Below are 4,522 nucleotides of genomic sequence, written 5' to 3' on the forward strand. Positions count from 1 at the left end.
GCTTGTTCGTGGCCAAAAATGGCCACCCCTGTTTACGTTTACAAAATACTATAAAATTAATATATATTAAAACATTTTTCTACTTTCATTGACTTGACATTTCACACCTGAGCCTCAACTCTCGTGGCCCGGTACCAAAGGACTCACGGACCGGGGGTTGGGGACCGCTGATCCAGATGAAGACGTGAGCCAAAGATCCTTTAAGTTTCATCTGATGAACTTACCTTTTCCTACATATGAAAAATGATGTGGTGTGAAGTAAATCGGGTTTGTATATATGTAGCCTCAGATGAGCATGAAATTTCATTTTTGACCTGCTTAATAGCAGTCTCAAATATTAAAGTCTTGGTGTTACAAAATCAATTGACATGTGCAGCAGCTGAAATATGACACCAAAGGCCACTCTTAATACAGACAGAAGTCGGGTAGTCAAAAATCTCTTATTCTGCTTTTTGTATTCTGAACTTCTTGAGTGGACAGCCAACAATCCTACAAATAGACTAGAGGATGTGCTTGAAATGTTTGTTAAAACAAATAACTGGACCTTACTTGTTAAGCTCAATGTTCTGACTGTCACATGGAGTCTTTCAGGTTGTTTTATGTTTACTATCACAAATGAATGTTTTTTTCCCCTAATGAATATACATTTTAGGTCTAAAGTGTCTAAAATCTGCAGTTTTGGAATTTTTCATGTGGATAACAAAATTAAAAAACAGAAAAAAAACACTCCAAAAAAAAACAAGTGATACATGTCACGAAGGACTGACATAATTTGATTCATAAGACTTTATTTGATATTCACACACACCATATTAACGGTTTCAGATAGTTCATCAGCCATATTGATCAGTCTAAGGCAGGTGGTTTTGTATGCTGAATAAAAATCCTGTCGACAAACGTCAAATGTTACGTACGGTTCAAAATGACTCCCGTACAAGACTGTAGTAAGGTCTACTATTGACCAGTAAGAAACCACCACACTCACACTGCAATGGGGTCCACAAGATTTAGTTTTCTTCCTCCAAGTCAGACTACAGGCTGAGGACACAACTCCGGCCTGGAATCCAAGGCCCAAAGCCATGAACTTCTTCTTTTTGCATGTTGTTGTAAGTTAAAATCCTAATAAAACATCTAATTATTTATTTACCTGCTGACTGCAAAACAGCCACCACACCTCCGGCTGTCACTTCTCCTCCATTAGAAGCTGCAGCAGACGACATCATGCCTGCAGCGCAGGAGCCTGCAGCTATTCCAGCTGAGTTGAAACCTGCAGCTCCCAGAAGAGCAGGAGCAGTGACTACAGCACCTACTGCAGGAAGACAAGACATGTATCAGACATGGATCGGGCTTTGATTCAAATTAGTTAAAGATAAATAAACTGCTTACTTGCTCCTGCAGCAGTACACACAGCTGTCACTATAACACAACATAAGAACACACATTAACATCTAACTGGGCCATAGCTCAGCACACAGCTGATCAAGGATTTAGATCAAGTAACTGAGCTACAGAGAAGACGGGGAGGCTCTACGCTACGATGGAGTATTAGAGCCACAAGAAAAAAGTTGTTGATATGGACATTACTGTCCCACAACAAACTGCTATAATTACTGTTTCTGCTACAAAATTCCTTATTTAGATGAGTTAGTGAAACAAATTGATCAGCCATTGTGTGATACAACATTCAACTTCTTTATTACACGAGGATGTAACCATCGATAACCTTGCATCTGTCCATTAGATCGTGGCTCAAGAGTTGGCAGTTTGTCTTGTAATTGGAAGGTTGCCGGTTCAAGCCACGGCTCGGACAGTCTTGGTCGTTGTGTCCTTGGGCAAGACACTTCACCTACCGCCTACTAGTAGAGGCCAGAGGGCCCGATGGCGTGATATGGCAGCCTCGCTTCTGTCGGCCTGCCTCAGGGCAGCTGTGGCTACAACTGTAGCTTGCCTCCACTAGTGTGTGAATGTGAGAGTGAATGAATAGTGGAATTGTAAAGTGCTTTGAGGGTCTTGAAAAGCGCTATATAAATGCAATCCATTATTATTATTACCAGCCCTTTTTTTGGTACAACCTAATACTTATCACCACACTGCGTTTATGAGCTAAAACCAGGGAGTTTTAGCTCATGAGCTAAAACTCCTGTGAAAAGCATTTTAAAGTTGTGTTCTGGTTATTTTAGCTCATGTTTCCTTCTTGCTAAAACCAATTCTGAAGTACGGTTTCACCAACTCAGATGATATACAGTAGCAACCATGGCAGCTTGCCTTGAGACAGCTGTAATCTCCACATTTTGACTTTATTCTCAAAATGATCGATAATACCTTTCTTAACTTTGCCCTAATACTACATCGTATTATCCTCACTGCAGCACAGTTACATGTAATTGTTTCAGGAAGAAACACTTGGTTACTGATCATCAGGATGCTTCACAATGAATACATGTATTGATATGTATTTATGAGTTTTAGAGACAAAAATAAATAAATAAGCAAATAGGTTTGTTACCTGCCCGGCTGTGATGGCTAAGGCTGTCACTGAAACACAAGAAAGAAAATAAAAGATCTCACCACAGCTCAGTCTGGAATAATTAAGACATTTTCTGTAATGCTAGAATCATCAACTCATATAATGTAGAGATGATCTGAAAAAGGCAGCTGTACTCACACTGTATATACATAACACTATTTATACCAATTCCATGTGCAATACTCAACTGTATATACATAACACTATTTATTACATATTACTTACGTCTTGTATATTGTACATTTTATATATATATATGTTTTTCCTCATGTTAATATTGTCCATATGTACATAGCGCTGCAGAACTGTACCCCCCCCCCCCCCCCCCAGCATGTTTACACTGAGTATGAGATGCTCTGTACAACTGTATAGTGACAATAAAGGCATTCTATTCTATTCTATTCTATTCTATTCTATTCTATTCTATTCTATTCTATAGACCCATTGTTCCACTCAGGATGAGGAACCTAAGATTGGACTGTGTCTTAAACAGAAGTGAGCATCAGCTGTTACTTCCTGGATAATGAAACTGAATGGGCGTCACTGGGTCTATGAAGTAAATAAACTTCCTTTAGTCATCATAGAACAAGTGATTGTGAGGCTGGATCTCAGGAGGTTTGACATAGTTATTTATTTTATTTATTTTATGTTTTTTATTATGTATTTCACACACATGTGTTATTTCAAGGATTGTTCTTTCTATTTTAATCCTTATGTTAAATCAACTGCTTAAAATAAACACAAACAAAAAGGAGGTTATGATACGGAGCGTGTTTGAATGTTATTTGGGTCACTGAAAATGTGTCTGCATTATGTGTATCCATTCTTTGGGGTGTGGTATGCAACAGAAGAAAGACCGCAGGTACCAATTAGTGTAGAATTTCCTCACATACTTGAGTCATACCTTGATTCTGGTTTAATCTTGTTAAGAAAAATAGTGAGAAACAGAAATGGAAATAAAATGGGTGAGTAAGGCTTATCACAGCAGACACAAGAGCAGAAGGTGAGAGGAGTTATAAAAACAACCAACGTTTGAGAAGCCCTGGACAGGAGATCCTATGAAATGGCAGCACTGGAGATCATGACAAGACACACGTTCAGGAAAGTTTATTATACTGCATTTAATCCCAGTCATTTTCAGAGAGAGATTAAAGGTTGAAGACTGATTTATAACAAGTCCCCACACAAAAATAGATAAAGCACTAAAAGTGCCTCACTGACGAGCAAGAAGTGCAATAAATAACTGAGAAGTGATACATGCTGTATGGGCGTCGCACATATGACGAGTTAGGAGTGAGAACGTGTTGATCTGCAGGGAAGCAGGAGACTGTTGTTATAGAGTGGATTGAGGATTTTTATTCTTTATTTCTATTTTTCAAGACTTTGTGAATTGTCTTTTTTTAAATAACTTGGCTTACCCTTTTTGGTTTTGTTAATATTGGCAATAGTGTGAAGTACTATTGTTGGGTTAGAATATATTTATTATATAGGTCATCCAGTTAAGGTAAATGTCATGTTTTGAATTGTTAGAATCTGATGAGCATTATTTTATTTTCTTTTTTGTTGTTTTGTTTTTCTGTTTTCCCCCTGAGAGATTACCACCTTAACGTGGTCAGGCGGTGTGATGGCTGCAGTTACAGCCACACAGTGGTAATATCAGTGTAGAGGCTTACACACAACACTGCATTCACATTGGTCTTTCTTTAAATATAAGGTTTAATTTACAGGATAATAAATAACTGGTTTTGGTCTCAGTTAGGTTTTTGTGTGTTTTACCCCTTTTTGTGATTTTTGTGGGCTGATCAGCCACTATTTAAGTTTCCCCCGTTGTCTTCTTTAGTGAGGTCAGTTTGTTTGAGGTATCAGTATTGGTTGTTGCTAACTTTGAGTAGAGTTCTGTTATTTTGACCTCTTTTATGGGCACATATGATTTTTTTTTTTTTGTATAATTTAACCAACTATGTTGTTGGGTTAAGTTAAAAAAAACATGGGGGG

This window comes from Copadichromis virginalis, linkage group LG7 (assembly GCF_057382275.1).
Source record: "Copadichromis virginalis isolate Kocher_CV1m ecotype Utaka linkage group LG7, C_Virginalis_male_GT1.1, whole genome shotgun sequence".
NCBI lineage: Eukaryota > Metazoa > Chordata > Actinopteri > Cichliformes > Cichlidae > Copadichromis > Copadichromis virginalis.